The sequence below is a fragment of the Pleurodeles waltl genome, chromosome 5 (assembly GCF_031143425.1).
Source record: "Pleurodeles waltl isolate 20211129_DDA chromosome 5, aPleWal1.hap1.20221129, whole genome shotgun sequence".
Taxonomy (NCBI): Eukaryota; Metazoa; Chordata; class Amphibia; order Caudata; family Salamandridae; genus Pleurodeles; species Pleurodeles waltl.
In genome coordinates, this window is record NC_090444.1 from 1,474,396,700 (window position 1) to 1,474,419,315 (window position 22,616).

General features: G+C 49.4%; 1 protein-coding gene across 6 annotated transcripts in view; it reads right to left on the minus strand.

Moving 5' to 3' along the window:
* The window catches only part of LOC138296535 (isoaspartyl peptidase/L-asparaginase-like), a 1,292,011-nt gene that overhangs the window by 600,961 nt on the left and 668,434 nt on the right, over positions 1-22,616 (minus strand). The gene's annotated exons all lie outside the window — the stretch shown is intronic.

The following is a 22,616-nucleotide window of genomic DNA, read 5'->3' on the forward strand; positions in this document are numbered from 1 at the left end:
CACTGTGGGCATATTCTCTACCTATGGAAACACGATGTAGCTGCACATGTGTTTCAGCAGGGCAGACAACACTCTGGTCAACACGTTAGAAAACATTGGCTGAGACATCCCAGATGCCATGGCCACTGTAGTTTGAAAGGAGCCACTTGCCAGGAAATGGAGCACTGACAGGACCTGCACTAGAGGGGGGATTCCTGTGGGATGGGGGATAGCTGACATCAGGTATGGCTCCAATTGGGCACACAGGTCTTGGATTGTGGCATGATCAAGTCTGAAGGTTATAATGATGTGCTTGTCTTCCATTGTCGACAGGTCCACCAGGGGTCTGTACACCGGAGGATGACGCCATCTCATCATCTGCCCCAGCGGATGTGCCCTATGGAGGAGAATGGTGAGCAGAGGGTCATGTACCACATAGGTTGCACAAGTGTGTTTGCAGTAATGTGAGTAAATCCGTGTGTGGCGTAGTTTGTCCGTATATCTGCCAAATTGTGCTGTGACGCAGTTAGGTGCCATGCCATGTGCCCCCCTGAAATGGCGGCTGCCTGACCTGTGAGGAGGGACAAGGTGAAATGAGGTAACTGTGCTGGCGTTGTGCAGCGTTGCGGTAGGCGGTCGAAGACCGCCGCGCAATTCAGCATTGGTTATCATTGGGCCCTATGGCTTCCAGGAGCCAATTATGATGTACGCCGGCGGTGATGGTACGCACCGCCGCAGACGTGACCGCCATTTTCTATCTGTTCACTCACTTGATACCTGAACTTCAACAGGAGAGGACCTACAATGCAAGTACTGCTGTGACCTGAGTCTGGAAGCGACAATGGCTTGAGTGTCTGGGGAAAGGGCCCCTGCCTTCACCGCAGAGGAGTTGGACAAACTGGTGGATGGGGTCCTCCCCCTGTACACGCTACTCTACGGTCCTCCAGACAAACAGGTGAGTACACTGTGAGCATGCTGCATGTGCAATGCCTGTTTGGAGTGGTGTGGATGAAAGATACATGTGGGGCAGGGCTGAGGCCTGGATGTGAGGATGTGAGTGTATGTGCTTCAGGGCCTGGGTGGGAACTGGTGGGCAATGAGTATGATGGTCCAGACGGGTGAGTAATTTCCTTTCCTCCTGTACCTTTCATCTAGGTCAACGCCCACCAGAAGAAGGGTATTTGGCGTGCCATCTACAAGGAAGTACGGACCCTGGGGGTCTATCATAGATGGAGAACCAACTGCCACAAGAGATGGGAGGACCTCACCGCTGGAGCAAGAAGACGGCGAAGGCCCAGCTGGGGCTGGCCTCCCAACGTGGAAGGGGTGCCCGTCGCACCATGACCCCCTGATGTTTAGGATCCTGGCGGTAGCATATCTGGAGTTGAATGGGTGCTTGAGGTCATCACAGCTGCCACAAGGGGGTAAGTACATTGTCATTAAGATGACTCTGTGCGCTTTACGAAGTGTCTGGGTGGGAGATGTGGGCTGTGGGTTCCCTTAGGCCAGGGCAAACTTGGTAGGGTAGGTCCCATGTTGGGCAGGCTCTGAGGCACTCCAACCCCAATATTTGTAGTGGGCATCTACAACTGGGCAGGCTCCTGTGGGTTCCAGGTGTGCAGCAAATGGTGTTAGGCATAGTACCCCATGGCCTGGTGAATTTCCTACTAACTGCTAGTGCATGGCCTACTACATAGGGCTGCTCCCTGTGTGTTGTGCCACCAACGGTAGTGGTGTTGCTGGCATTGACCATGTGTGTATGCTGTCTTTCCCCCCTTCTTGTTTTGTCACCCTGCCCTTGTGTGCATTAGCATCACCTGGCGGAGGTGCAGAGGCACCAGCAATGGAGGGAGCTGCATCCCACATGGCCCTGGAAGGTGAATCTATGGAGGGTGTAGGAGCTCCACGATGGGGACAGAAGGGGATACCAGCGACAGCGCCTCCTCCTCTAATGAACCTCCCTGGTGGTGGCGGCCAACTCTGTGCCCACCCCAACAACAGGTACAGCCGCCACCCCCCTACCAGCAGCACCCTCCCAGCAGCCCCTCAGGGTGTTTTCCGTGCCCGCTCACCCAGGAGGTTGGGCATCTCCTTCACCCCAGGCACCTCAGGCCCTGCCCCAGTCAGCCCTGCTGCCCTCAGTGAGGAGGGTATTGACCTCCTGAGATCCCTCACTGTTGGGCAGTCAAACATTCTGAATGCCGTCCAGGGTGTCGAGAGGCATTCGCAGCAAACAAATGCATACCTGGAGGGCATTCATTCTGGCGTGGCGGCCCAACAGAGAGCATTTCAGGTTCTGGCCTCAGCACTGATGGCACCCATTGTCCATGTGTCCAGCCTCCCCCCTCCCCCCTTCAACTTCCACTACCCAGACCCAATCCCCTCTACCTCAGCCTATCCCAAGCACACCATCAGACCAGCATGAACACACATCAACACACAAAAGTGGCTCAGGCAAACATAAGCACCACACATCCCACAGACACTCACCCAAGCACCATACCCATGCACACATACCAACATCCAATTCCTCCACTGTGTCCCCCTACTCAACGTCTTCCACCTCCCTCCCAGTCTCATCTCCAATCACACCTGCATGCACTACATCATCAGCCACTACTTCCATCACCAGCACGTCCATCACTACACACCACTCAAGTGCAATCACCACCCCCACTACCACTCACACGTCCTCTGTGTCCTCTCCCAGTGTGTCTGTAAGCCCTCCTTCCAAATTACACAAACACAGGCACACCCCCACTCAACAGCCATCCAACTCACAACAGCCTCCAACTGTAGGAGGCTGGCCTGGCTTATAGTGGGTGCCTGATGGTACTTACACCTTGTGCCAGGTCCAGTTATACTTTATTAGTAGATTAGTAGTGTTCTAGCAGCTTAGGCTGATAGAGGTAGCTATAGCAGAGCGGCTTAGGCTGAACTAGGAGACATGCAAAGCTCCTACTATGCCACTTATATCATATAGCACTATATCATAAGAAACACAATACTCAGAGTTACTAAAAATAAAGGTACTTTATTTTAGTGACAATATGCCAAAAGTATCTCAGAGGATATACCCCCTTAGGAGGTAAGTAATATAAACAAAAATATACACACAAACCAAAATCAGGTAAGTAAACACTTAGAAAAGTAGTGCAAACATTGTAGAACACAGTAGAATGCAATAGGAGAAAATAGGCATAGGGGCAACACAAACCATATACTCCAAAAGTGGAATGTGAACCACAAATGGACCCCAGGCCTAGTGTAGTATGTAGAGGGTCACTAGGAGTGTAAGAAAACACTAAGGGTGTCCAAGATACCCCACCCCAAGACCCTGAAAAGTAGGGGTAAATTTACCCTACTGACCAAGAAAGACAGTAAAGTTGAGATAGGGGATTCTGCAAAGACAACAACTGACTGCAAAGAACTGAAGACGGATTCCTAGACCTGAGGACCTGCAAAGGAAGAGGACCAAGTCCAAGAGTCACGCAAGTGTCCAGGGGAGGCAGGAGCCCACTAAACCCCAGATGAAGGTGCAAAAGGGCTGCCTCCGGGTGGAAGAAGCCAAAGATTCTGCAACTACGGAAGGTGCCAGGAACTTCTCCTTTGGTCAGAAGATGTCCCACGGCGTGCTGGAGGATGCAGAGTTGTTTCCACGCAGAAAGACCACAAACAAGCCATGCTAGCTGCCAGAGTCGCAGTTGAAGATTTTGGGTGATTCCAGGGCCCAGGAAGGACCAGGAGGTCGCCCCTTGGAGGAGGAGAGAGAGGGGGGCGCTCAGCAATGGAGAGAGCCCACACAGAAGCAGGCAGCACCCGCAGAAGCACCTGAACAGACGTTCAGGAAATCTGAGCATGATGGTCGTCTCAGCACAACAACAGAGGGTCCCTCGAAGCCGGAGGCCAACTCAGCGAGTTGGGCAATTCAGGACGGAGTGCTGGGGACCTGGGCTGTGCTGTGCACACAGCAAGTCTTGCAAAAGTGCACAGAAGAACTAGCAGCTGCAGATCACACAGTACACAGGATTACTGTCTGGCGTGGGAAGGAAAGGATGTACCTCCACCAAATTTGAACAGAAGGACCACTGGACTGTTGGGGTCACTTGGATCCAGCTCCTGTGTTCCAGGGACCATGCTCGTCAAGATGAGAGGGGACCCAGAGGACCAGTGATGCAGAAGTGTGGTGCCTCCGTTGGCAGGGGGAAGATTCTGTCGACCCACAGGAGATTTCTTCTTGGCTTCCAGTGCAGGCAGACAGCCCTCAGAGCATGCACCACCAGGAAACAGTCGGGAAAGTAGGCAGGATGAGGCGCTACAATGTTGCTGTTAGTCTTCTTGCTACTTTGTTGCAGTTTTGCAGGCGTTCAGGAGCAGTCAGCAGTCGATCCTTGGCAGGAGTCAAAGAGAGAAGTGCAGAGGAACTCTGGTGAGCTCTTGCATTCTTTATCTAGGAAGAAACCCACAGGAGAGACCCTAAATATCCCTCAGAGGAGGATTGGCTACCCAACCAGGTAAGAGCCTATCAGGAGGGGTCTCTGACGTCACCTGCTGGCACTGGCCACTCACTGGCCTCCATTGTGCCCTCACACCTCTGCATTCAAGACGGCACAGGTCTGGGACACACTGGAGGAGCTCTGGGCACCACCTGTGGGGTGGTGATGGACAGGGGAGTGGTCACTCCCCTTTCCTTTGACCAGGTTCGTGCCAGAGCAGGGGCTGGGGGCTCCCTGAACCGGTGTAGACTGGCTTATGGAAGGAGGGCACCATCTGTGCCCTTCAAAGCATTTCCAGAGGCTGGGGGAGGCTACTCCTCCCCAGCCCTTAACACCTATTTCCAATGGGAGAGGGTGTAACACCCTCTCTCAGAGGAAATACTTTGTTCTGCCATCCTGGGACTGGGCTGCCCAGACCCCAGGAAGGCAGAAACCTGTCTGAGGGTTGGCAGCAGTGGTAGCTGCAGTGAAAACCCTAGAGAGCTAGTTTGACAGTACCTGGGGTCCATGCTGGAGCCCCGGGGATGCATGGAATTGTCACCCCAATACCAGAATGCTATTGAAGGGACAATGCCATGATCTTAGACATGTTACATGGCCATGCTCGGAGTTACCATTGTGAAGTTACACATAGGTATTGACCTATATGTAGTTTACACGTGTAATGGTGTCCCCACACTCACACATTCCGGGGAAACTGCCCTGAACAATGTGGGGGCACCTTGGCTAGTGCCAGGGTGCCCTCACATTTAGTAACTTTGCACCTAACCTTCACTAAGTGAGGGTTTGACATATAAGTGACTAATAAGTTACTTAAGTGCAGTGTAAAATGGCTGTGAAATAACGTGGACGTTATTTCTCTCAGGCTGCAGTGGCAGTCCTGTGTAAGAATTGTCTGAGCTCCCTATGGGTGGCAAAACAATGCTGCAGCCCATAGGTATCTCCTGGAACCCCAATACCCTGGGTACCTAGGTACCATATACTAGGGAATTATAAGGGTGTTCCAGTGTGCCAATCAGAATTGGTAAAATTAATCACTAACCTGCAGTGACAATTTTAAAAGCAGAGAGAGCATAAGCACTGAGGTTCTGGTTAGCAGAGCCTCAGTGATACAGTTAGGCACCACACAGGGAACACGTATAGGGCATACTTTATGAGCACTGGGGTCCTGGCTAGCAGGATCCCAGTGACACAGGCAAAAACAAACATACATACAAGTAAAAATGGGGGTAACATGCCAGGCAAGATGGTACTTTCCTACTCCAACCCATGCACCTTCACCCAAGCTCAGCAGACGTACACCTCCTACAACTACTACCTCTTCCTCCACTCCCACACCCCCTCCATCTTCCCATCCCAGTGTGTCTAAAAAACTTTTCCTAGCTAACTTTGACCTGTTCCCTACTCCTCCCCCTGTCCTTCCCCTAGAGCCAGGATGTCTAGATCCCAGCACAGCACCTCAGCCACCAAATCTCCATCCTCTGTATTCCCTGCTACTCCAGTACGGTCTAAGAAGGCACCCGTCAGAGCTGCCAGTGTGCCACCGACCGAAAAGAAGGACCACCCTATTCCACCACCTGCAAAGGTCAAACAGGGGCCAGCTTCCAGCAGGGGACAGTCACACCACCCACCCAGCAAGGACACGCCCAAACACCGAGTGGACAGTGCCAAGGTCCCTGCAGTGACTGTCAAGATGGGCAAGGGCCTCAACTCTGGGCACGATGTCTCCTGGTGAGGGGCTGTTGACCACCATATCATCAGGGATGGCAGCCACATGCACCACAGTCACCAGCGCCGCTCTGACCGCCACCTGCACCACCGCTGCCACAACGTCAGTCTGCAGCATCCTCCCCAAGGATCAGCCATCCAAGGCTGCCGGAGACGGTATGGTGTCTCCATCCACCACAACAGTCACTTGCACCACGGCCAGCCCTGGCAGCATCTCCGCCGCAGACACTGCCACCTGCACCACCATCAGCACCGCCACGTGCACACACGTCCCCAGTGTGCAGCCGTTAGAGTCTGCAGGTGACGTCCTGGACACGCCACTTGAGACACCACCTCCAGCACTGACACGAACCAGCAATTGGTAGCCTAAGTTGCAGCAGGGTGGCGTGTGGCTCTGCCTCCATGGAGTATCATGCTACCTGTTCCAGCTACATTGCATGGCTGAGACACCCAGGTGAGACGAAGTCAACTGCCACACCCCAGGTGCAGCATCACTGGGCACAAAATCCCCTCCAGAACCAGTGGAGAGATACATCCACTCACCTTTCCCTTGGCAGGATGAAGCACTCTGGACACAAAGCCCCCTCCAGAAACAGTGGAGAAAGGCATCCACTCACCCAATCCTTGGCAGGATGAAGCACTCTGTGCACAAAGCCCCCTCCAGAACCAGTGGAGAAAGGCATCCACTCACTCAATCATTGGCAGGATGAAGCACTCCGGGCACAAAACCCCCTCCAGAACCAGTAGAGAAAGGCATCTACTCACCCAATCCTTGGGAGGATGAAGCACTCTGGGCACAAATCCCCCTCCAGAACCAGTGGAGAAAGGCATCTATTTGGGAGACTGTGGCTTTGCACTTCCCAGGACCAAGCAGTGGGCAAACCACCCACTTGAGAGACTTGAGAGACTGTGGCTTTGCACTCCCCAGGACCAAGCAGTGGGCAAACCACCCACTTGAGAGACTTGAGAGACTATGGCTTTGCACTCCCCAGGACCAACCAGTGGGCAAACCACCCACTTGAGAGACTGTGGCATGGAGCCCCCTCGAGGAGCAGTGGCGTCGTACCATCATCCGGCTGAGGTGCCCCCCTCCCCTTCCCTCTGAGGTGCCTGTTTTTTTTTTCAACCTGGTGCCCCTGCTGTGTTCTCTCCGTTTTGAGGCAGGTGTCATGTGTGGGCTTCGTCCATGCTTTTTGGGACCACTGGTCCATGACATTTCATGGGACAGTGTACGGACTTGTGTACTTGCTGTAAATATTTGTGTATACTGATTATTTGCTGTTCTCTTGATCTATTTGATTGTTCGAATATTACACTAGTTAAACTCATTTCGTTTGGTCCTTGCGTTCTTCCTGGTGGTGATAGGGTGTATCTGTGATGTTATTGGATATGTGTGTGTATGTTGTTGTGGGTGGGGGTGGGGGTGTTGCGTGTGGCGTGCGTGTCACTCTCTTTTCCTCCCTTCTCTCCCCTGTGTGCTAGGTGCAGTACTCACAGTCGTCGTCGTCGCTGCTTCCCTCTTTCAACTTTGTGGTGTATTAAGAGATACAACAACATGGGTAGGATCTGCAATTCGGGCTCCATGGCGTCCTAGTTCTTCCTTGGTTGTCGAAAGGTGAGTGGTTTCCCTTCTGTGTACTGTTTCCACCATGCTTTTGATGGTGTTGGTACCGCCCCGGAAAAGCTGGAAGATTGATGCCTTGTAATATTGTGGGCGGTACATTGTCTTCCACCTGTCTGTTGGCTGTTACCGCTGCGGTGTTTGTTGCTACCGCCATGGCAGTCGGAGTGTTAAAGTGTCTGTCTGTGTTGGCGGTTTCTGCCATCGTCGTGATCCCATTTTTTTTACCGCCGGCCTGTTGGCGGTATTACCGCCACTTTAACACCGACCGCCAGGGTTGTAATGAGGGCCTGAGTGTTTTCTTTCATGTGTGTAAGTACTATGTGACTACAGTGGTATTGCATGAGCTTTGCATGTCGCCTAGATAAGCCTTGGCTGCCCATCCACAGCTACCAGAGAGCCTGGCTTCTAGACACTGACTACATTACACTAATAAGGGATACCTGGACCTGGTATAAGGTGTAAGTACCATAGGTGCCCACCACACACCAGGCCAGCCTTCTACATTGGTGGCAGCGGTGGGAAGGCTACTTGCAATTGCCTTATCACTCTGTCACCTGGTGCTTTCCACAGGAACATACACAGTACCTAGTGCATGAAACTAGTCTCTAGAGTTTCAGCAAACTAGGGTAAATGCATAGCCCTTGCTCTAAACCTCTTTCTGAGAGACTAGGAGTTAGGTAGGTTAGGTACACCCTACATGATCCTAACATACACCATGTCTGCAGCTGGACATATCTCTGAAGTCACGGACTCTCCCTACGAGAACCTGACCTTCAGGGAATTGAAGGGATGGTGTGCAGAGAGGAAGCTGGACATTGGGAGTATCCCTAACAAGAGTCTGCTCTTGGGCCTCCTCCTCCAGGATGACCAAGATCAAGGTTGTAGCCAGGGGGAGGAAGAGGAGGATGAAGAAGTAGACCCTAACCCCACTGAGGCGAAAAATGGCATTCTAGTCCTGGGGGAGGGTTCCTAAAAGGATCACCACATTCCTAGTAGACCAATTAGCATAGCTGGCTGGTAGTGGGAAATAAATTCATACTGTTAGGGCTCCTTTCACACCCAGAGGGCAAGTAGAAATGGTCACAAAACATAGGAATAGATCCACCTCTGCTCACTCTCACATCACTTTAGTGTCTGAGGGATCACTTTGCACAACTCCTCTATAGTCATTAGAGAGAAAGCTGAGGAAACTGAGACTGGAGGAGGCCAGGCTGAGGCTGCAGCAGCAACAGTTAGCCCATAGATAGGGAGATCTTGGCAGTGGAGAGATAGGGACAGGGGTTGGGGTTAAAACCCCATGGTGGCAGCAGCAGCTCAGGTTTCAGGGATTACAGTGTCAGGTAGGACTCCTTGGATTCATGAAACCTGCATACAACTGTTCCCCCATACAAGGTGGGGGATGATATCTACAAGTGGTTTGCTGCACTTGAGAGGGCCTGTAAAGTTCAGATGGTCCCTCAAAAGCAGTGTGCTGCTATTCTCTGGTTGTCCTTTTCTGACAAGGGGAGGGATAGACTTCTCACTGCCAGAGAAGAGGATGCAGACAACTGCACAATTCCAAAAACTGCACTCTTAGATGGTTTTGGTCTCACTGCAGAACAAAGTAAGATTAATTCCAGTAGACCAGAAAAGAGGCCTCACAAGATTGGGTTGACTTTGTGGACTGTTCTGTAAAAGCTTTAGAAAGCTGGTTACATGGGAGCAAAGTGTCTGACTATGAGGGCTTGTATAATCTTACTGAGAGCATATTATGAACAATTGTGTGTCTGACTTGTTACACCAGTACTTGGTAGACTCAGATCTGACCTCTCCCCGAGAGTTGGGAAAGAAGGCAGACAAATGGGTCAGAACAAGGTTAAGCTCTTAATGGGGTGACAAGGACAAGAAGAAGGAAAGTGGTAACTCACATGGCAAAGGTGGGGACAAAGTTAAGAAAGAGTCTTCATCAGGCCCACAAAATTCTTCTGGAGGTGGATCCAAATCCTCTTCCCATAATAATCAGAACAAAAGGCCTTGGTGCTATATTTGTAGAAACAAAGGCCATAGGGCAGGAGACAGCTCCTGTCCTAAGAAAAGCATCAAACCTCCCACCACTATTACCCCCACTCCTACAACTAGTGCCCCTAGCAATAGCAGTGGTGGTGGGAAGACTAATACTACCAATAGTCAATCCAAGGGTGTAGCAAGGCTAACTCTGGGAAGTATAGTGGGGGCTGGTTTAGTTAGGGAAACCACTAAGGCTGTTTTAGTCTCTGATGGTAGCACTGACTTTGCCACATTTGTTGCTTGTCCCCTTAATATGGATAAGTACAAGCAACAACCCCTAATAAATGGTGTTCAGGTTGAGGCCTACAGGGACAAAGGTGCCAGTAGCACCATTTATATACACATTACTCTAGAGAAATGTCTGCTGATTTGTTCCATTGCTAGTGTAAGAAATTGGGCTTTGGTCGAGGGGGCTGGAACCCCCACTGAAGCAGTAACCACAATCCTTGTAAGGGTGAATCACAAAAAGTCCCTAAATTAACCTTCTGGAAGTTTAGTACAAAAAAGTCAGGCTTATCTTAAAGGGAAGGTGTAGGTTATTTTTCCAGCAGGCAGCAAATAACATAGTGAGATCACAACACATAAAAAATGCTATACCAAGGTAGAAAAAGCAGTACATTTTAATATGTAAAATGACAAAAAAAATTGTTCAGTCAGCAGAACAAAAGTTATAAGGTTTTGAAGTTTTTAGTGAAAACCGGACTGAGAAGACAGAGCCCTTGGTGGTGCCAAGCAGCAGACTGTAGCCAAGTGGTGGTCACTTTGGTGGCGCCAGGTTGAATGAGCAGATCTAGTCTTCCTTCATCAGTCAGCAGGGTAGCAGGACAGTCATTTCATCAGCAGAGCAGTAAGACAGCCAGCCTTTCTTCTGACTTTCCACAGGTCCTTCAGAGATATGATTTGGGATTTCAGAATACCAACTTTCATTCCTAGAGGAAGCCTTTCGGAATGCACAATTCCTGACCTACTCCCCTGCCCTTCTTGGGTTTGGCTCAAAATTATCTGGGAGACAAAACACTAGTGTCAGGTTCCTTTGTGTGTGCTGCAGGAAAGGTTTTTGAAGTGTTCTTCAGGACCGGGTACAACTCCTCCCCAGCCGTCCTGCCAGGTTGGCTCATTCTGTCACAGATAGGCCTCTTCTGTCCCTAAGTCTAGCAGTAATACACAACCCATCACAGAAGACAGCCACAGTTGTGACAATGTTTATTTTAGAAAGGCACTGTAAGTTTGGGTCCAGAAATGCTAACTTTCTAAAAGTGGCATTTCTAGAATTGTAACCTAAAATCCAACTTTACCATTTAAGAGGATGTTAACTTCGAATTCTAAAGTGTCCAAGAAACAGTTTCCTACTTGATCCCTAGCGGAGGTTACACATTATTACATTTAATAAGGTATCCTTATGTAAGTGAATGGGAGAGATAACATGGCAACAATGAAAGAAAATGTCGACGTTTTTCACTGTTCGGACATGTAAAACGTAAACCAACATGTCCTACATTTTAAATACCATACATCCTGCCCTAGGGTTTGTTAGGCTCTCTTTAGGAGTGATTTGAGTTTTAAAAAGGTAGGTTTGGGCCCTACTTTAGGAGTGATTCAAGTTTTAAAAAGGTAGGTTTAGGCCTGGCAAGAGGTTTATTGTGCCAGGACGAAATGGCAGTTTAAAACTACAGTCCCCCTCAATGGGGGGAAGGTGAGGCCAACTGCGAACATGGCAGATTTGCTTTTGTAGCGCTCTTGCCAACTATATGGGAAGCTGTCCTCATCCAGCATTAATCCTGCTTCCCAATAACATGCGACAATATGCTTGCACTTGGATTTACCCCCACAACACCTGGGGTTTCTTAAAATGGGCTGTGCTGGGCCTGACAGGCTGCTGAGTGACTGCCTCAAGTGGCGGGGCAGGGTGAACCACAAGGAGGAGGACAATGCTGCTGCAGTTTGGGCTGTGCTTGATTACAGAGGGACTGATGTGGCAGGTCTTGTGGTCACCCCTCCAGGCCCTTAGGACCTAGGCAGGCAACTGCCTGCTTCTTTCGCTGCTGCCTTCCTGAGTCCAGCCTCACATGGACTGGCCAGCCCTGCAGAGACGACCCTGATGTGGTGCTGCAGCGCTTGCTGTAGCCTGCAGATGGCCTACTAATTGGATCTGTGCTCCAGGATAATAAGGTGAGGAGAGGGGGGTGGTTGGGCTACCCATTCGGGGTCTGAAACTGCCAATCCTAGACGGAAATGAAAATAATCAGTTATATCAGTAGCCTGATACCTGGAACCAAACAAGGGGGAGAAATGTGCTGCCCCCAACTCTCCGACAACGCTACAATGATGTCTCTGAGTTTATAGCTGCCCCCCAACCAGGCAAGGAATGTTATTGGAACAGAGACTTTCAATAAAAGCAGGCCCACATGCAAGGCAAACTCCTCTATTATCTGCCACCAGTACCACCAGTTCCAAATATTATCTACGTCGGACGAGCTACAGCGTCCCTGAACACTTGTCAGCATATCGAGGTGAATGCTCCTCATGCCCTGCTAAATGAACAATTAAACTGCACATTGCCCCCTATGATCCAGGGGAGAGTCCTGAGGGACACAGCAGTGACGCGAACTGAGTAAGAGTCACAACTGCGACCCTTGCGACAATATTGATAACACAGCGTTGCCCCATAGTACCTTACTGGCACCTAACTCTGGCCGAGACCACATAGCAACATTATTAGTAAAATGAGTTCTACTGGCTAACCTACTCAACTGCTATTGCCACTAGGTGTGACCACGGCCGAGGAACCTCCATCTCTTGGGAAAGTTACTATCACATGTAGTGACAAAATCATGTGGCACACCAAGTCGAACTGCTCAAGGACTCAACAAGAAGAGGCACACGCGGGGGCGTGGCCAGGCCACGAAACAAGATGGCCGCTTAGAGCGAGAGCTCCGCGCCGAGGCGGTCCCGGAGGGGCGACGGGGGCGAGAAGACAGCCGGACAACACACCGGGTTCGGTGCCCCTCCACCCCTACAACAGCGGCGACACGGAACCATGTCCGGGGACCCCGTAGGAGCGGGACGCAAGGCAGGAAACTCGCGACTCGCCCCAGGCCGATAAGGCCTGGAAAAAGGGGTGGAGTCGCGTCTTCGGAAGACCGGGGACGGCGTGCCCGTAGCGGCAAGGAGCAAGCTGAACAGGCCGCAGGGACTGCGGGAGCCGTGATGACCCGCATCTATCTCCCTACAACGCCAACAAACACCCGTGGACCTTCCCCCCCCCACAGGGAGACGGGAAGACGCAGCAAAGGGGTGCGGCCCCTTCGACAGCCGGGAGAGAAACCCAAAGAGAGGTAGGATCGAATCTCTTCAAAATAAGAACGGCATCGCCGGAGGCAGAGGCACGACTTCTCCCCTCTTTTCCATCACAGAGGGACAACAAAAACCCTCCCGCTGAGATAATAAACTTTCCCCCCCCCCCTCCAGACAACTAATACTGAGGAGGGCAGAGGGGCACGACGGGAGGCACGTGGAGGCGAGGGGACGAGAGGGGTGAGCGACTGGAGGGGCACCGGAGATGAGGAGAGCCAGAGGGAGCCAAGAGAACAGAGATACAGGAGAAGGGAGTGGGCTGACACCAGTGTAAGCCACCGAACATCTATATCCTTATCGGAATCTACGGAGGGAATCTCGGGCCCCACGTGGTCAGACTCTGTAGACAATTGAGGCGATGCCCGGCAACAAACCGAACCATAAACCTGTCAGCAAGCCTGCACGACAACTATTATTCTCAGAAGCGCTACAACACAAACGCCTAACCCCCACGAAGATAAACCCTCAAACATCGCCACCTTTAAACGAGTCCACCACGATGCCTGATAAAGATCAATCCACGACTATGGACAGGATACTACAAGAGATCACCACCGTCAGCCGCCGCATAGAGGGGATGGACGCCTCTATAACTTCATTGACACTAGAAACCAAATCCATGCGATCTGACATTGCCGGCTTTCAATCTAGAGTGACAGGGCTAGAACAACGCATGGGATCACTAGAGACGTAGATCAACACGTCTCAGGTGCGAGAACAAGACTTCATCTACCTCAGGAGCAAACTAACGGACATGGAGGACAGGAGCCGGAGAGACAATATCCGCATACTTGGGATCCCGGAAAACGAAGAAGGCTCGGATATGCAGACTTTTCTGACCTCCACTCTTCCAAAAATGATTTCATTGGACTTTGACCCGCCGCTAGAATTCCAACGGGCACACAGGATAGGCCCAAAACGCTCTGACAACTCCTCGAGCCCCGCCCAATCATCGCATGCTTGCTGCGGCATAATCAAACCCGACAAATACTCCAAGTAGCACGCAAGCACGGCCCTTTCCGAATAGACCAGCACGAGATCCGAATAACCGCCGATTACTCCAAGGAAACCAACGAACGTAGAAAGGCTTTCCTAGCCCTACGACCCCGGCTTCGCAAACTAGAGATGAAATACGGTCTCTTTGACCCTGCAAGAATGTGGGTTACAAAAAATGGAGTATCCAAGGACTTTTATAACCCCGACGAATTGAGACTCTTCCTTGACTCTTTCCAATCACAGCCTATGGACTACAACACAGACAGTGAGCATGACATTGTAGGAGGCAGTGATAGGGCCGAAACCCCCCACCCGGGAATAGAAAAGGTGAAGACGGCTCTACACGACACCGGAGCCAGTCATAGAGTTAGAGACATGGAGAGACTAACTAGATCATATGATGACAGGGGTCAGATTTTACACGCAGTAGTAACCCACACCCAACTATCGGAAAGAGACAAATCCCGCTCCCCTTTAAAGCCTACTACTGGGTCTTCTTGAGAAGGTAACGCGACAAGACGACTTATGGGACTATCGCCAGAGAGTCGAAAATAACAACTATAGACTCCGCGGAAGGATGAGTACCTTTCCAGATCATATGTGTATTACTATTGTAATTGTCTAAGACTGCTAGTATCAATGTTAAAACCAGATACATGAAAAATCTATGCTCTTTATGACTAGAGCCGAGGCCCTATAATGGAAAACTACCAGTAAATCGTTATTTGCCCTCAGTACACAACAGATGATGATTACTAGAACAGGGATCAGACCCCACCAACTCACTGTATGTTGAATAAGGGCCCGGTCCCGACCCTATAACCCTATAACAAGGTAACAAGGTAACAGGGGCATTAAACAGATAACAAAAAATAAACACTAATTAACTATCATGGAACTTACCTTATATTACACACACTACAAAATATCTCATGGTAGTAAACAATAAAGTATGTGAAACTTTCCTAATACACACCACACTCGACCAGCACCGACATTAGAACCGTTTAGCCCCCATTATCACCCCAAGGGATGGGACTAGACCACGTTAAGATAAATTAATTCCAATACAGGGACACACAATACGATATAACCTGAAACATATCAAAGCTCCCACTACTTGACTTTACCTTATTCTACAATAAGAAACTGGGGAAAAAAAAAAAAAATAGAACACGAGGACATAATACAACATAATACCACATAACAAAGCAAAATATTATGACATTCTACACTGCCACTCCACACCACATTATAACATCACAATGTAAATTATAAACTATTAGCTATTCTTTTCCCCAGATGTTCGTACCTACCCCCATCCTAATCATTATTACTATCTTAAACTATCATCAACAACAGAACGACTATGATGGTGGCACATACCAAGTAAGATCTTAGTAGGTCAGTATTATGATGTAATAATACACGGCAAGGAATTAGTAATAGGATGAGATACGCACTATCCTCGCGTAACCCGGGGCTCAGCTACACTCATTACCTATCCTACGATTAATAGAGAGACGTTTGGCATAATGGCTCCTAACATGATAATGTGATAAGATGCCAGGATATGTTATGTTGATCAACCTAATATGTCATTGAACAGTTGTAAGGCGAGACGAGACGAGGCAGTGTTATAGTTGAAAAGAAATGCTCAGGAAGTATTATATTATACTCTATATTGGTATCTTTATGTACCCATGCATACGCGAGAACTATAATACTCTGTTTGAGCTCTCTCCCCCCCTCCTCTGCCCTGCGCCCCCCCCCCTCCCCTCGCCAGCCGGTCTCGGTCTTTCTGTCTGCCCAGTCCCTACTTTAATTTACGACCCTATCTTATGAACTCCTAAACACCCTACGATACCATACAACATCAAGTACTAGGCACAACATCCTAAACACCATACCCCATCAACACCCGACACCCCACCCCCTCCTCTCCAGCGCCGCTCAGGTACTATAGTTATTAACCGATCATTACTTCTGCCAATATACACTTTAGTTATATAACTAATACACTAGCCACTAACCACCGATGAACAGACCCACTTCCCGATACATAAACATAAGTACTGCTGTGTGCCCCCCCACCCCTCCTTATCACTGACATATCGATAACTGGCTGTCTGCTGTTTCCCCCCTTCACCCCCCCGATCGAGACCGCCCGACGGCACGAGAGCTCCGAGAGAAATCGGTCCCGCCATTTACAGACCTAACGAACGAAGGAGGTTGGACTCCTAACCTCCCTCATCCCTACCCTTCTCCACTTCTTCCCCCAAATTGCACGCTCTCTTGCTATACTCTCAATCTCAACTTCAGCACACGCATCCATCCCTTCCCCCCCTTCTCCCTCTTTTCTTCTCCCTCTCATTTCTCCTTGCCTTCTTTTTCCCTCATATTTCTCCTTCATCTGGCTCTCGTCCTACTTATATTGCCTCTCTTCCTTCACCCTCTCCTCTCTCTTCTCTTTCTTCTCCAGAGGATTCCCTTGGCCTCCACCAGCTACTAACCCCTGTATAAAATAAAATAAAATAAAACACCGTATCATATCGAAACACAACTCCCTCTCTAACTACTAAGTCAATATCTCCCACCCTCCCTCCCCCCCCCACCAACACCAACCCCGGATCGAGGGTGCTTACTTACTCACAATTATCCAATATGTCAAAGCCCCACCCTCAAGCGACGCGACCATTACGCATACTCTCTTGGAATGTACACGGCATGACGAGCTAAGTTAAGCGGAAAAAGATACTGTCCTATCTTCAATCCAAAAAAACAGATATAGCTCTGATTCAAGAGACTCACCTTGACACTCTGGAATCCAGTAAACTTAAACGGGACTGGGTAGGGAGGGTTGCCTTCAGCTGCCGTCCAACGAGTCAGGAATCTGGAAGTAACGGACCCCGCAAATGTGGAGTGGCGATACTAGTGCGTAAATCCCTCCCGGTCACTATCATTAAAACCTGGAATGATACGGAAGGAAGGTATATATTTGCTAAATTAAAACTAGGGGACACTGTTTTATGCGTGGGATCCGTTTACGCACCAACCGGCCCAAAACGCCCATTCCTTCTACAGCTAAATCGCCTCCTGACAGAAATCGGAACTACTCAATACATAATCGGGGGAGACTGGAATCTCGTCCAAGACGCCATAATGGATAGGACAGGCCCTGTCGATGTATGTAACAATCACAACAGAGCGCTTCTGACAGACCTGACCACTGACGTCGGTCTGGTGGACTGCTGGAGAATACAACACCCGAAAGATAAGGAATATACTTTCTTATCCACCGTCCATGGCACCCAATCGCGTCTGGATTATTTCTTAGTATCACACACTGTAATCCCTCATATACAAGACACCTGTATCCTAGACAGCGGGCTCTCAGATCACTCCCCAATACTAATCCGGATCCAGGTGGGACTCTCCTTCTCTGGTCGTAAACCATGGCGATTGGCTGTACACAGATATCGCTCTCCACAAGGGAAGGAACAATTAAAAGCTCATGTAACCACATACATGGCCGAGAATTCAGGCACTGTATCCTCAAAAAGGATCCTATGGGCGGCAGCAAAAGCAACCCTAAGAGGGAATATGATGCGAGATGCAGCACTGGCCAACAAAGACAGAATAGCCCGCCAAACCACCTTAGAGACCACGATACAGGACCTCACTAAACAATATACCGCCCAACCATCCCCTAGGCTGCGACACGCCTTAGAACAGGCCAGCATGGCACACAATGAACTCTATACATCTCAGGCGGAATACGCACTGCAAAAATTGCGAGGCCGCCATTACGAACAAGGGGAAAAAGCAGGTCGCCTCCTAGCGGCGCAGCTCCGACAAAGAGAGGCAGCCTCTGCCATTGCGGCCATAACATCTTCTTCAGGAGCAGTGCTAACTCGCCCACAAGACATTGTAAACGAGTTCGCCAAGTACTACCGACATTTCTACACTCCTGAAACAACGACAGATCAAACACAAATGGAGACATTCCTTGCCGCGGCCCATCTACCCCGTCTGTCTGAGGCAGGCAGGGCCCTCTTGGACGGTAACATAAGCAAAGAAGAGATAACCCAAGTTATAACAAGCCTCCCCTACCATAAATCACCAGGAGAGGACGGATTCCCTGCGGAATTCTATAAATGGGCTGAGGAGGAGGCAATAACCGCAGTACATGAAGCACTGACGGAAGCATGTCAAGAAGGCTCCCTGGGCGCTCTATCCAATAAAGCCACGATTGTCATCTTGCCTAAGCCAGGGAGAGACCCCCTTCTTTGCGGCAGTTACCGTCCTATCTCCCTTTTGAATGGGGATGTCAAACTCCTAGCCAGTGTTCTAGCAGCGCGGCTCCGCAAGGTGATACCATAATTGATTCACAATACCCAAGTAGGATTTGTACCAGGCCGTACCTCCAGAAATCATATGCGAACTCTTTGCCATACACTGTTAGAATCCATACAATTACCTGACGAAGCCCTAGCCCTGTCCCTAGACGCAGAGAAAGCATTCGACCGCATTGAGTGGCCCTACCTATTCACAACCATGAAGCATTTTGGCCTGGGGGAACAATTTATCTCTAAAGTACGTTTATTATATGACCACCCCACAGCACAGGTTAACTGTGGGGGCATCATGTCAGACCCATTCCCTATCGGAAGGGGCACACGCCAGGGATGCCCCTTGTCGCCACTTCTATTTTTATTGGCCATGGAACCCCTAGCTGCCACCATACGAAATTCTCACCAAATAAAAGGAATCCATGTCACCGGGGGCATATCCAAAATATATCTCTACGCAGACGACATTCTGTTAACAATGTCCGATCTGGAAACCTCGCTCCCAGCACTACTTTCCACTATAGAAGACTTTGCATCCCTATCCGGATATCGGGTAAACTGGGATAAAAGTGAGGCACTACCATTATCCCGCATAACGACGAGGGCAGCAATACATGGCCTTCAATTCAAATGGACCCCGACCCGCCTTAAATATTTAGGAACGTTTATTAACAGAGGTCTAGAACATATGGTCAGGGACAACATAGGCCCCCTTATATCTAAAATGAAACAAGACTTTGCCAAATGGTCCCTACTAGGCCTGTCCATGTGGGGCAGGACACAGGCGTTCAGAATGGTCACCTTACCACGCTTCACATACGTGTTAGGCATGCTTCCCCTACAGATACCTCTTTCCTCACTCCGATTAATAGACGCATCCATAAGGGCCTTCGTCTGGGGCTCCTCACGCCCAAGACTGAAACCTGCAATAATACTGGCACGACGGCTCTACGGAGGATTAGGACTACCCTCGGTAGAACAATACTCTCTGGCCCTACAACTCTCACAGCTAATATATACGCTTCCGGATATAGCCGATCCACCGCAATGGGTGATCACAGAGAAACTCCTATATGGACAGTATACGGAGATGGGAGGAACATACGCCGACCACGTTCCCTTAACTAACCCCATCCTCAAGGCTACAAACACAGCGTGGTGCAGAGCCCATCGACTACTAGGAGTACACCCCTCCCTGCATACTCAGGCTCCCATAGCAGGGAATAAAAGCATTAAAATAGGAGGGACTATTCTCAGATGGCCCCAATGGTCCGAGGCAGGTATCCACAATATATCTCACATAATAGATGGAGATAGCTTCCGCACATTCGCCTCCCTTCAGGAAGAATTCGGTATCCAAAGTAACCAGGAGAGGCGATATCTACAGCTCAAACACTGTATGCGGAGAACATTAGGAACCCCCCCGTGGCTGCTCAAAACCTCACCCATCGTCACCTATCTTCAGAAATGGGGCCGACAAAAAGGCGTCTTGGCTGGCCTCTATGCCGAATTAACTAACCACCTTTACTTGAACGACTACGCTTAAAGTGGCAGGACATACTAGAGATAACCTACACGGACGAAGAATGGCCAGACATACTAGAAGCCCTCGACAGGGGCGTACGTGAAGCATGCCTGAAATTTTGCCTATTTAAAATCCTTCAGGGATGGTACTGGACTCCCGTTAAACTCTTCAGGGCAGGGTTGATACCTCACGCGAACTGTTGGAGATGCACAGAGCCATATTGCGACCAACTTCATATTTTATGCCACTGCCCCACGGTACAGTCACTATGGGACGCGGTACGCCTCGCCTTATCGGACTTCATACAGATACCAAAACCGACCCCACCAGCATTTATCATTCTACATGACATTCGCCCGTATCCCTCCCTATCGCGGGCACATAAACGATTAATCCACACGGCGCTAGCCACGGCCAAAATATGCATACTCCGGCACTGGAGATCTAGCATTGCCCCCACACCCATGGAATGGATGACGGCCATGTATCAAACGGCTACCCATGAACGAGTGATCTATAACCTACAGGACCAAGCAGAACAATTTGAGGAGGTCTGGCGCCCATTCTTGAAGAGACCATGAAGCGGCTGGTGGATGACCAACGGATGATCAATGTTCAATGATCAATGATTAGGGAATATTAATTACCAATCACCCTCTGAGAATCCTAGACTCCGGAAATACATTTAATCTCCTAATGCCCCCTCTCTCTCTCCCTAGCTACGCTATCCTCTCTTCTCTCTCTCTTTTTTCTCTCTCTCTATCAATCCACAGGCCTCTAATTTTGTCACATGCCCGAGACCCTGAACTACCCAACATAGTAATACAAGTCGCTTCCTAACACAAACAAGGACTGAGAAATCAACTCATATAAGACGTAGACACTCTCTAACCGACCTTACCATATCTATCATACATATTATCTACCCCTAGATAATAACTTGCTACAGACGGAGAAGTACAGAACGATCTACTCTTAGGCCTGAACAAGCTAGTCTCAGGATACAAAGACCCCCTGCCTACCTCGAGTCTCTTCATTCTATATTCCCCTGTGATTACCCTTCCTCTTTCTCCCTCTTTCTTTCCCTTCTCTCCCACTCCCCATTTCATATGACTATTTTGTCTCTCCCCTATACCAAGACCAACCCCTCCTACACAACCCTATCCTCGCTCCCCCTCCCCTTACCACCCCCCCCACCTGTTTTCCACTCTTCTTCAAAATAAGGGTACACAACTCAACTATGCAACTGGGAATTTTTACTTACCTGACAGTACATGTATATATGCTTACAATGGAAATAATTGTGGTAAACGAACAAAAACAATGTTTTGAAAGCTAAACAGTTTGTTTATATGCTGTATGTACCGCCTTATATATTCTTAATAAAACTTTTGAAACTTAAAAAAAAAAAAAAAAAAAAAAAGAAGAGGCACACGCACACTACAACCTAGTGGGGTGGACCTTTCTCCACCAGCATCAACAGACTATGGCTCACATTTATACTTTTTTAGTGCTGCATTTGCGTCATTTTATAAAGTATAAATATTGGCCTATATTCTACCCACTGACCAGTCCCACACAGTGGACAAGCTGGACTTAATTCTGAGAGAGATAAGAGACTTACAAACAACATTCAATACCTAGCAGGAGACTTCAGACTATTACAAGATGATCATTGCAAATTGGCAGACAAAGTCAGTACTGCAGAGGGGACCATACTGTAAATGGGACTACAATAGGTCTCCAACACTGCTGCTATTAAAAAACTTCAGAAGCGAGTTGACATGCTCCATAAGAGGGCTGACGATGGTGAAGTCTGAGCATGTTACAACAATGTGAAAATTATGGGAATGCCAGAGGGGGTGGAAGGACCAAATCCAATGCTATTCATCTGGGACTGGTTCCAATATGTAGTGGCTCCTCAGAGCATGGCACAGATGTTGGCAGTCGAGCAAGCACATAGAGCACTGGCCCTCCACCCCCTCCTGGTACACCTCCTTGACCCTTAGTGGCTAGAATTCTAAACTTCAGTGACCACAGCACCTTCTACAAAAGGCCAGGCAATTAACTACTCTTACTGTGGATAAAGCAACAGTTTCGATCTTCCTGGTCAACATACTTGAAGTACAGAGACGCTGTGCATTATACCAATTGGTAAAGAAACAACTTTGTCATGAAGGGATCATGTATGCACTATTATTCCCAGCTAGACTGAAGGTCACACACAAAGAATGCTCACTATTATTCTACACTCCACTTTGGGTTTGGCGTGAATGTCAATACCCTACTGCTCGCCACCCATCCCCATCAGATTGCACTAGAAGGGATAACCGAAGGTCACCCTGTGGCTGAGGATGAAGCTGGGGCCAGCAGGTGCTGGAGGACAGGGCAGCAGCAATTACATCAGTGGAATCAATGGGGGAGTGACAACATGGCTCCCCATCCAGCTTTTCTGTAGCAGCTCAGTCTCTGATTTGAGTGTCAGCTTAAGGCTCTTTCCTACTGTCACACCACAG